At 41.3% G+C, this 12,748-nt stretch overlaps 1 protein-coding gene across 1 annotated transcript in view; it reads right to left on the reverse strand.

Annotated features, from left to right (window-relative positions):
• The window catches only part of LMBRD1 (LMBR1 domain containing 1), an 810,247-nt gene that overhangs the window by 523,646 nt on the left and 273,853 nt on the right, over positions 1–12,748 (reverse strand). The window lies entirely within an intron of this gene.

Here is a 12,748-nt window from a genome sequence, read left to right on the forward strand (position 1 = left end):
TTGAAAATAGGAGATGGAGAAAAGGAATACCTGGTCTCTCCCATTCCTTAGAAATAATCAATGAAGCACTCTTTGGAACTTGAAATACGTCTGAGTAAGAAGGAACCTCAAAGAATCTGTCCAATTTACTAGACTTCTCAGGGACAATAACAACTGTGGAGTCACAATCATCCAAAGTAACTAAAACCACTCTAAGCAAGAGGCGGAGGAGTTCTAGTTTAAACCTAAAGGTTTCAACCTCCGAATCTGTCAGAGGCAAAGCACTTTCTTAATCTGAGATTTCCCCCTCAGATACTTCAGTAGTACCCTCCTCTTCATGTCCTTGGGAGGGTACCTCCAAAATTGCAACAACTGCATCAGAACTTACTGAATGCCTGGTTTTCCTTTTACGCTTTCCTTGCAACATTGGAAAAGCTTCAGAAACTGCAGAAGACATGAGGGAAGCAATGTCTTGTAAAGTAACCCTGCTTGTGATGGTGGTAAACCTTGGGACGCTTGAGGAGAAAGCTGCGGTATACATTGATCATTGGCATTAGACTCCTGAACATCATCCTCTTTAGTAAATGATGGTTCAGCAAAAAGTCTGTCCCTATAGCTGAAAGTCCTCTCAATACATGAGGAACAAAAAGGGATTGGTGGTTCCACATTGGCATTAAAGCATAAAGAACAAGTGATAGCTTGCAAAGACTTTTGGTCCATCTTAACGTCACAATAGTTCACAAATTTTGGCAAATTTTTGATCAAATTTAAAACTGACAAAAAACGTTACTGTCTCTTTAAATGTTAAACTGGAAAACTTTTTTTTTAAATTTTAATACAGCATTAAATATTATCCCTTATGAACACCTCTACACCTCAGCAGAACCCTGCTGAGGTGCCTACCTTACTGTCTCACTACTTAGACAGAAGATGTACCCAGAACCGGAACTCTGCAGGATAAACAATGCATCCAGACCTCTGAAGGATGTCGCTCCCTTCTATCAGCGATGCTCAGCAGAGACCGAACAAGCGCTTATGAAGAGCACAGTGAATACATATAGTAAAAACAGAAAGGGTGCGCAAACTGTTCCATACATGAAAAAGGAAGCCAGAAACGGTGCGCAAATCTTTTTCCTAGAACCGCCCATCGTGGGCGTGCCAAAGTCAGCCATCTCCCGGTCGCATGAATTACTAAAAGTGCCGGGAGATGAGAACCACACAGCCAAAGTTATCAGCCGCAGTGCCTGCACAGCTACTGTTTAATAAAGTACCCAATCCATGAGTTTCTTTATGGTCCCATAAGAGTCAAGTGCCTCCGTGTCTGATAATTGTCCCCCAGATACTAATGTCAGCACTTACCTCCTCATCTGCCCAACAGTGAAAGCAGCTCCAGGTTTAAGAGGTCCTCTCCCTCCTATGGACCTGCGTTAAAAGAAAACTGAGTAAGAACTCTAAGTATGTCAGAAGTAGGGCAGCAACAGTATGGGAGGCGCAGAGAGAATTATGTCCCACAAGTTCCCATTGCTCTAAAGCCATCAAAGCTCTACTGAAGAGACTGATATGGACTACGGCTACACCTTAGAACAAAGCAGCACAATCTTGTACTACTTTAAAAAACAGAATTTATGCTTACCTGATAAATGACTTTCTCCAACGGTGTGTCCGGTCCACGGCGTCATCCTTACTTGTGGGAATATCTCTTCCCCAACAGGAAATGGCAAAGAGTCCCAGCAAAGCTGGCCATATAGTCCCTCCTAGGCTCCGCCCACCCCAGTCATTCGACCGACGGACAGGAGGAAAAATATAGGAGAAACCATATGGTACCGTGGTGACTGTAGTTAGAGAAAATAATTCATCAGACCTGATTAAAAAACCAGGGCGGGCCGTGGACCGGACACACAGTTGGAGAAAGTAATTTATCAGGTAAGCATAAATTCTGTTTTCTCCAACATTGGTGTGTCCGGTCCACGGCGCCATCCTTACTTGTGGGAACCAATACCAAAGCTTTAGGACACGGATGAAGGGAGGGAGCAAATCAGGTTACCTAAACGGAAGCCACCACGGCCTGCAAAACCTTTCTCCCAAAAATAGCCTCCGAAGAAGCAAAAGTATCAAATTTGTAAAATTTGGCAAAAGTGTGCAGTGAAGACCAAGTCGCTGCCTTACATATCTGGTCAACAGAAGCCTCGTTCTTGAAGGCCCATGTGGAAGCCACAGCCCTAGTGGAGTGAGCTGTGATTCTTTCAGGAGGCTGCCGTCCGGCAGTCTCATAAGCCAATCTGATGATGCTTTTAAGCCAAAAGGAAAGAGAGGTAGAAGTCGCTTTTTGACCTCTCCTTTTACCAGAATAGACAACAAACAAAGAAGATGTTTGTCTGAAATCTTTTGTAGCCTCTAAATAGAATTTTAGAGCACGGACTACGTCCAAATTGTGTAACAAACGTTCCTTCTTTGAAACTGGATTCTGACATAAAGAAGGTACAACTATCTCCTGGTTAATATTCTTGTTAGAAACAACCTTTGAAAGAAATCCAGGCTTAGTACGAAAAACCACCTTATCTGCATGGAACACCAGATAGGGCGGAGAACACTGCAGAGCAGATAACTCTGAAACTCTTCTAGCAGAAGAAATAGCAACCAAAAACAAAACTTTCCAAGATAGTAACTTAATATCTATGGAATGTAAAGGTTCAAACGGAACCCCTTGAAGAACTGAAAGAACTAGATTTAGACTCCAGGGAGGAGTCAAAGGTCTGTAAACAGGCTTGATCCTAACCAGAGCCTGAACAAATGCTTGAACATCTGGCACAGCTGCCAGTCTTTTGTGTAGTAAGACAGATAAAGCAGAGATCTGTCCCTTTAGAGAACTTGCAGATAATCCTTTCTCCAAACCTTCTTGTAGAAAGGAGAGAATCTTAGGAATTTTTATCTTATTCCATGGGAATCCTTTGGATTCACAGCAACAGATATATCTTTTCCATATTTTATGGTAAATCTTTCTAGTTACCGGTTTTCTGGCCTGAACCAGAGTATCTATCACAGAATCTGAAAACCCACGCTTTGATAGAATCAAGCGTTCAATCTCCAAGCCGTCAGCTGGAGGGAGACCAGATTTGGATGTTCGAATGGACCCTGAACAAGAAGGTCCTGTCTCAAAGGTAGCTTCCATGGTGGAACCGATGACATATTCACCAGATCTGCATACCAAGTCCTGCGTGGCCACGCAGGAGCTATCAAGATCACCGAGGCCCTCTCCTGTTTGATCCTGGCTACCAGCCTGGGAATGAGAAGAAACGGTGGAAATACATAAGCTAGGTTGAAGGTCCAAGGTGCTACTAGTGCATCTACTAGAGTCGCCTTGGGATCCCTGGATCTGGACCCGTAGCAAGGAACCTTGAAGTTCTGACGAGACGCCATCAGATCCATGTCTGGAATGCCCCATAATTGAGTTAGTTGGGCAAAGATCTCCGGGTGGAGTTCCCACTCCCCCGGATGGAATGTCTGACGACTCAGATAATCCGCTTCCCAGTTTTCCACACCTGGGATGTGGATCGCAGATAGGTGGCAGGAGTGATCCTCCACCCATTGAATTATTTTGGTCACTTCTTTCATCGCCAGGGAACTACTTGTTCCCCCCTGATGATTGATATACGCAACGGTCGTCATGTTGTCTGATTGGAATCTTATGAATCTGGCCTTTGCTAGCTGAGGCCAAGCCCTGAGAGCATTGAAGATCGCTCTTAGTTCCAGAATGTTTATCGGGAGAAGAGACTCTTCCCGAGACCATAGTCCCTGAGCTTTCAGGGATTCCCAGACCGCGCCCCAGCCCACTAGACTGGCGTCGGTCGTGACAATGACCCACTCTGGTCTGCGGAAGCTCATTCCCTGGGATAGATGATCCAGGGTCAGCCACCAACGGAGTGAATCTCTGGTCTTCTGATCTACTTGAATCATTGGAGACAAGTCTGTATAGTCCCCATTCCACTGTTTGAGCATGCACAGTTGTAATGGTCTTAGATGAATTCGTGCAAAAGGAACTATGTCCATTGCTGCAACCATCAACCCTACTACTTCCATGCACTGATCTATGGAAGGACATGGAACAGAATGAAGAACAAGTGCTTAGAAGTTTTGACTTTCTGACCTCTGTCAGAAAAATCCTCATTTCTAAGGAATCTATTATTGTTCCCAAGAAGGGAACTCTTGTTGATGGAGACAGAGAACTTTTTTCTATTTTCACCTTCCATCCGTGTGATCTGAGAAAGGCCAGAACGATGTCTGTATGAGCCTTTGCTTTTGACAGGGACGACGCTTGTATTAGAATGTCGTCCAAGTAAGGTACTACTGCAATGCCCCTCGGTCTTAGAACCGCTAGAAGGGACCCTAGTACCTTTGTGAAAATCCTTGGAGCAGTCTCTAACCCGAATGGGAGGGCCACAAACTGGTAATGTTTGTCCAGAAAGGCGAACCTTAGGAACTGATGATGTTCTTTGTGGATAGGAATATGTAGGTACGCATCCTTTAGATCCACGGTAGTCATAAATTGACCTTCCTGGATAGTGGGTAGAATCGTTCGAATGGTTTCCATCTTGAACGATGGTACCCTGAGAAATTTGTTTAGGATCTTCAAATCCAAAATTGGTCTGAAAGTTCCCTCTTTTTTGGGAACTACGAACAGATTTGAATAAAACCCTATTCCTTGTTCCTTTATTGGAACTGGGTGTATCACTCCCATCTTTAACAGGTCTTCTACACAATGTAAGAACGCCTGTCTCTTTATTTGGTTTAAGGATAAGTGAGACATGTGGAACCTTCCCCTTGGGGGTAGTTCCCTGAATTCCAGAAGATAACCCTGAGAAACTATTTCTAGTGCCCAGGGATCCTGAACATCTCTTGCCCAAGCCTGAGCAAAGAGAGAGAGTCTGCCCCCTACTAGATCCGGTCCCGGATCAGGGGCTACTCCTTCATGCTGTTTTGTTAGCAGCAGCAGGCTTCTTGGCCTGCTTACCCTTGTTCCAGCCTTGCATCGGTTTCCAGGCTGGTTTGGGTTGTGAGGCATTACCCTCTTGCTTAGAGGATGCAGAATTAGAGGCCGGTCCGTTCCTGAAATTGCGAAAGGAACGAAAATTAGACTTATTCTTGGCCTTGAAAGGCCTATCTTGTGGAAGGGCGTGGCCCTTTCCCCCAGTGATGTCTGAGATAATCTCTTTCAATTCTGGTCCAAATAGAGTTTTACCTTTGAAAGGGATGTTAAGCAATTTTGTCTTGGATGACACATCCGCTGACCAAGACTTTAGCCAAAGCGCTCTGCGCGCCACGATTGCAAACCCTGAATTTTTCGCCGCTAATCTAGCTAATTGCAAAGCGGCATCTAAAATAAAAGAGTTAGACAACTTAAGTGCGTGAACTCTGTCCATAACCTCCTCATATGGAGTCTCTCTACTGAGCGACTTTTCTAGTTCCTCGAACCAGAACCACGCTGCTGTAGTGACAGGAACAATGCACGAAATGGGTTGTAGAAGGTAACCTTGCTGTACAAAAATCTTTTTAAGCAAACCCTCCAATTTTTTATCCATAGGATCTTTGAAAGCACAACTATCCTCGATAGGAATAGTAGTGCGCTTGTTTAGAGTAGAAACTGCCCCCTCGACCTTAGGGACTGTCTGCCATAAGTCCTTTCTGGGGTCGACCATAGGAAATAATTTCTTAAATATAGGGGGGGAACAAAAGGTATGCCGGGCTTTTCCCACTCCTTATTCACTATGTCCGCCACCCGCTTGGGTATAGGAAAAGCGTCGGGGTGCACCGGAACCTCTAGGAACTTGTCCATCTTGCATAATTTCTCTGGAATGACCAAGTTGTCACAATCATCCAGAGTAGATAACACCTCCTTAAGCAGTGCGCGGAGATGTTCTAATTTAAATTTAAATGTCACAACATCAGGTTCAGCTTGTTGAGAAATTTTTCCTGAATCTGAAATTTCCCCATCTGACAAAACCTCCCTCATGGCCACTTCAGATTGGTGTGAGGGTATGACAGAACAATTATCATCAGCGCCCTCCTGCTCTTCAGTGTTTAAAACAGAGCAATCGCGCTTTCTCTGATATGTAGGCATTTTGGATAAAATATTTGCTATGGAGTTATCCATTACAGCCGTCAATTGTTGCATGGTAATAAGCATTGGCGCGCTAGATGTACTAGGGGCCTCCTGCGTGGGCAAAACTGGTGTAGACATAGTGGCAGATGATGTAGTATCATGTTTACTCCCCTCATCTGAGGAATCATCTTGGGCAATTTCATTATCTGTGGCAGTACTGTCCTTACTTTGTTTGGACGCTATGGCACAATTATCACACAAATTTAAATGGGGAGACACATTGGCTTTCATACATATAGAACATAGCTTATCCAAAGGCACAGACATGTTAAACAGGCTTAAACTTGTCAATAAAGCACAAAAAACGTTTTAAGACAAAACCGTTACTGTCTCTTTAAATTTTAAACAGAAAACACTTTATTACTGAATATGTGAAAAAGTATGAAGGAATTGTTCAAAAATTACCAAAATTTCACCACAGTGTCTTAAAGCGTTAAGAGTATTGCACACCAATTTTCAGAGCTTTAACCCTTAAAATAACGGAACCGGAGCCGTTTACAAATTTAACCCCTATACAGTCCCAGCTGTGACCTAACCAAGCCCAGAGGGGAATACGATACCAAGTGACGCCTTCTAGAAACTTTTCCAGCTACTTTCAGATCCTCACACATGCATCTGCATGTCATGCTCTCAAAAACAACTGCGCAGTAATGGCGCGAAAATGAGGCTCAGCCTACAACTGGGAAGGCCCTCCCTGACTGGAAAAGGTGTCTAACATAGTGCCTGCCTTTAAAAAACGTTCCCCAAGTTTATAAATGTGAATTATCAGCATAAACATGTATAAAATGCCCAAATAAAGCAATCGATTTAGCCCATAAAAGTGTCTACCAGTTTTATAGCCCATATTAAGCCCTTTATTCTGTTTGCTTGACTAAGAAAATGGCTTACCGGTCCCCATGAGGGGAAATGACAGCCTTCCAGCATTACATGGTCTTGTTAGAAATATGGCTAGCCATACCTTAAGCAGAAAAGTCTGCTAACTGTTTCCCCCAACTGAAGTTACTTCATCTCAACAGTCCTATGTGGAAACAGCAATCGATTTTAGTTACTGTCTGCTAAAATCATCTTCCTCTCACAAACAGAAATCTTCATCTTTTTCTGTTTCAGAGTAAATAGTACATACCAGCACTATTTTAAAATAACAAACACTTGATAGAAGAATAAAAAACTACATTTAAACACCAAAAAACTCTTAACCATCTCCGTGGAGATGTTGCCTGTGCAACGGCAAAGAGAATGACTGGGGTGGGCGGAGCCTAGGAGGGACTATATGGCCAGCTTTGCTGGGACTCTTTGCCATTTCCTGTTGGGGAAGAGATATTCCCACAAGTAAGGATGACGCCGTGGACCGGACACACCAATGTTGGAGAAATAATAAACTCTTGATTGAAGAATCTATACTAACACCTCACTTTACCACTTCCTATCACTAACGTAGGCAAAGAGATTGACTGGAGAAGGAGGGAAGGGAGGAGCTATTTAACAGCTTTGCTGTGGTGCTCTTTGCCGCCTCCTGCTGACCAGGAGGTGAATATCCCATTAGTAAATAAGATGATCAGTGGACTCATCGTGTCTTAAAAAAATAAAACAGTTGCACTGGTTAAACAGCTGACATACTTTGATATCTATTTTATAAATAGACATAATATAAATAAAGAGTGTGATAAAGGGGATTGTGACTTCTATCTAACGGGATTTTAAAAATATCAATTTATGCTTACATGATAAATTATTTTCATGGTGATGAGTCAACAAGCAATTACTTGTGGAATTTAATTGCCGATTACTAGGAGGAGGCAAAAATATCTAAATACTAAGAGCTTTTTAACTCCTCCCAATTCACTGTCACCACAGTCTAACATATAGCCAAGAAAGGAAAAAAAAACAGAAAAGCAGGAAAAGTAAAAGCTGGGTAAATTAGGTCCAAACTAGAACTGTGGCCAACTGAACATAAGCACGTTTGGGGCGGGTCTTGTGGACTCTGACCACAATTTAAGAAATTAATTTATCAGGTAAGCATAAATTATGTTTTCTTTCATAAGGTGGTAAAAGTCTACATGCCATTGCCTGTGGGTTTGAAAGTGTGCTTGCGTGCGCATGAGAAAAATTTTGGCACAAAAAATAATAAGCAAGGGGAATAGTAAGAATCTGTCTCTGGGCCATAAATACACAAATATATACATAGATAAACTTCTAAACAATAGTTAAAAGTGCCCAACCCATAGCAGTGAGTGTCTATATAAAAATACAAACATACACTTACCCATAGACACTCGTCCACTAATAGCAGACAGCCAAACCAGTACTGAAACATATCAGCTGAGGTAATGGATTAGGAGTATAACAAATATGTAAAGGTAAGCTGATGATGAATCCCGGTGACCAAATTTACAGAGAGTCTATGAAAAGATTTCCTGTGAGGTGAAAACATGGTGTCATGAGGCAATACTCCCTTCACATCCCTCTGACAAGCACTGTACTCTGAGGGGAACCAGGCTTCAATATGCTCTGAAGCGCCTTTCAGTGAAGAATTTGAGCACATCAGCATGCTTCAGCCACCTCCAACAGAGGCAAAGTTTAAAACTGACATATGTGTGAGGGGGGGGTTTATAGGCTTTTGAGGTTTGGGAAACTTTGCCTCATCCTTGTAGGAATGTATATCCCATACGTAACAGCTTGTGGACTCTTGCCACCTATATGAAAATAAAAAGAAGCCCCCAGAATGACATATTGATGATCCACAATGAAAGAGATCATCTGGTCTTGAAATCCAGGCAAATGCTCTGTGAAAGACGGATGTAGCTGCCGCTTAACTGTATGAACATGCAGAGTTCAAGAGGAAGCAAACTAAATCTTGCAAAAGGAATGGAATGTGACGCAACCACCATGCACTGAAAAACAGACGGATGATGTTGAGTTTTGAAGTGAGCAAAAGGCTTTTGTGAATTCACTCTGCATTTTTCTGTAAGGGAGAGATGCATTTAATCTGAGCCTATGACCACACCCAGAAAAGATACCTTGGTTTGAGGGGTAAAAATTTACATTGATATCCCAACCATGATCTTGAAAAAACATAAAAGTATTTCTGGTGTGAGACTTCATCAAATTTAAAGATAGAGCCTGAACTAATATATCATTTTGATAAGGAGCTACTGTTATAATAAGAGAGAAGAGATCAACCTGGGAATGAACAATAGCATAATAGCTTCTTTTTCGGCTAATTACAACCTAGGAGCAACTTATTTTTGCTCAACATGTGCCTTTCACAGAGAAGAACTTTTCTGTAATATATCAGTTTGACCCTTACTAAATAGGGCAGTCTAGTCCCGAAATATGATGCAATCCCTCTCTGAAAGAAATGGCAAAACCCCAGAAGTACATTTCAGCCTAGTGTGGGCCTCATCAGTAAAGTGCAGCCAAAAGAGGGTGCTCCTTGGGTGGTAACTAGCCATAGAACAAGCTATTAAGCAATTGAGCGCGCTCTCTCTCTTCCTTTCTTTGGAGCTATGACAAGATTTAAGTAAAATTCATGATATTGCTTTATATCTAGTACTGAAATGTTGACACCCATATGTTCCAGATCGAGAACACACAGTGAAGGCCTTCGCTCTGACTGGGTCCTATAGAACATGGGACAGAACAGTCCTCCTTTGATGAGGACTTGACCAGAAGCCTATTCTGTAACCCTGTGATACTTTGTTTAATATCCAAATATCTCAAACTGACTGAAACCAAGCCCTCAGAAAGAGGCTCAATCTGCCCTAACCAGAACTTAGCCTGACTTGGGGGATGTACCTTCATGCGGATTAAGAAGGATTGGAAGACCTTTTTTTTTTCTTCTTGTACTTGTTACAAGACTGATTTGGCTTCCAGGAATATTTGGAGGATTCAGACTTCTAAGATGAAGAAGACATTTGGCTTCTAGACTGTCAAAAAGATCAAAAACAGCCAGTCCTGCTTTTGCATAGACCTCTTGTCTTGTGGAAGGCACCCTCACCACCTTTGACTGTGGAAACAATAGCATCAAGACCAGGACCACATACAATATTTCCCTGGAAGGAGAAAGATAAAGGTCTACGTTTAGACACTGCATCAGCCAAACAAGATTTCAACTATAAAGATTGAACTCCTAAAGTCTGCAAAACCTTCCGCAGCAAAGTATGCAGGTGTTTTAATTTGAAAATAAAGGATAAACACTCAGTATCTTGTTCAGGACAAAAACAAAAATGAGCTCACCTTTAGAAGAATATTAAGAGACATCAGTAAAATTTTTAGGTACTTAAAGCCCTCTTGCCTATATTTTTTTCTATTAGAAAAAAATTGTGTTTAATATCACTTTAAGCTTTTCTAAGCTCCATCTGTGTACCTAAATAAACAATGAATGAAGGCTAAAATACCCCCAAAAGCTCTTGATATTAGGGAGGAAGGTCCCTACAATTTACTGATTCTAGACTGCTGAGCTGCATGTAGATGATGACCACCGCTGTAGTGTGAAGGAGTAGAGAAGAGGGGGGCACGAGCTTGAGAGGTCAAAAATGTAACTAATGCACCACCAGAATGTTAAAAACAATCACATATGCATTTAAAATAAAATGCTATACACAAAACTAAAATGACAAAAATAAATACAGTATCCAGAGTGATGAGCATCTGTATAGCAGAAAATCCCCATTGAGCTATTACAGATACTGTAAATGTTGAGTTAAAGAGACAGTCTACACCAGAATTTTTATTGTTTAAAAAACATAATTTATGTAAGAATTTACCTGATAAATAAATTTCTTTCATATTGGCAAGAGTCCATGAGCTAGTTACGTATGGGATATACAATCCTACCAGGAGGGGCAAAGTTTCCCAAACCTCAAAATGCCTATAAATACACCCCTCACCACACCCACAAATCAGTTTAATGAATAGCCAAGTAGTGGGGTGAAAAAGAAAGGAGTAAAAAGCATCAACAAGGAATTGTAATAATTGTGCTTTATACAAAAAAATCATAACCACCATAAAAAGAGTGGGCCTCGTGAACTCTTGCCAATATGAAAGAAAATAATCAGGTAAATTCTTACATAAATTATGTTTTCTTTCATGTAATTGGCAAGAGTCCATGAGCTAGTGACGTATGGGATAGCAAATAACCAAGATGTGGAACTCCACGCAAGAGTCACTAGAGAGGGAGGGATAAAAAATAAAGACAGCCAATTCCGCTGAAAAAAATTAATCCACAACCCAAATCAAAAGTTTTAATCTTTATAATGAAAAAAAATGAAATTATAAGCAGAAGAATCAAACAAACAGCTGCCTGAAGACCCTATCTACCAAAAACTGCTTCTGAAAAGAAAAAACATCAAAATGGTAGAATTTGGTAAATGTATGCAATGAAGACCAAGTTGCTGCTTTGCAAATCTGATCAACAGAAGCTTCATTCTTAAAAGCCCAGGAAGTGGAAACTGACCTAGTAAAATGAGCCGTAATCCTCTGAGGCGGGGATTTACCCGACTCCAAATAAGCATGATGAATCAAAAACTTTAACCAAGATGCCAAAGAAATGGCAGAAGCCTTCTGACATTTCCTAGAACCAGAAAAGATAACAAATAGACTAGGAGTCTTCCTGAAATCTTTAGTAGCTTCAACATAATGTTTCAAAGCTCTTACCACATGCAAAGAATGTAAAGATCTCTCTAGAGAATTCTTAGTATTAGGACACAGAGAAGGAAAAACAATTTCACTACTAATGTTGTTGGAATTCACAACTTTAGATAAAAATTTTAATGAAGTCCGCAAAACCGCCTTATCCTGATGAAAAATCAGAAAAGGAGACTCACAAGAAAGAGCAGATAATTCAGAAACTCTTCTAGCAGAAGAGATGACCAAAAGGAACAACACTTTCCAAGAAATCAATTTAATGTCCAGAGAATGCATAGGCTCAAACGGAGGAGCCTGTAAAGCCTTCAAAACCAAATTAAGACTCCAGGGGGGAGAGATTGATTTAATGACAGGCTTGATACGAACTAAAGCCTGTACAAAACAATGAATATCAGGGAGTTTTGCTATTTTTCTGTGGAATAGGACAGAAAGAGCAGAGATTTGTCCTTTCAAGGAACTTGCAGACAAACCATTATCTAAACCATCCTGAAGAAACTGTAAAATTCTAGGAATTTTAAAAGAATGTCAAGAGAATTTATGAGAAGAGCACCATGAAATGTAAGTCTTCCAAACTCGATAATAAACCTTTCTAGAAACAGATTTATGACCCTGCAACATAGTATTAATCACGAAATCAGAGAAACCTCTATGACTAAGCACTAAGCGTTCAATTTCCATACCTTCAAATTTAATGATTTGAGATCCTGATGGAAAAACGGACCTTGAGATAAAATGTCTGTCCTTAATGGAAGTGGCCAAGGTTGGCAACTGGACGTCCAGACAAGATCCGCATACCAAAACCTGTGAAGCCATGCTGGAGCTACCAGCAACACAAATGATTGTTCCATGATGATTTTGGAAATCACTCTTGGAAGAAGAACTATAGGCGGAAAAATATAGGCAGGTTGATAACTCCAAGGGAGTGTCAATGCATATACTGCTTCCGCCTGAGGATCCCTGAACCTG

This window comes from Bombina bombina, chromosome 4 (genome assembly GCF_027579735.1).
Source record: "Bombina bombina isolate aBomBom1 chromosome 4, aBomBom1.pri, whole genome shotgun sequence".
In the NCBI taxonomy this organism is placed as follows: Eukaryota; Metazoa; Chordata; class Amphibia; order Anura; family Bombinatoridae; genus Bombina; species Bombina bombina.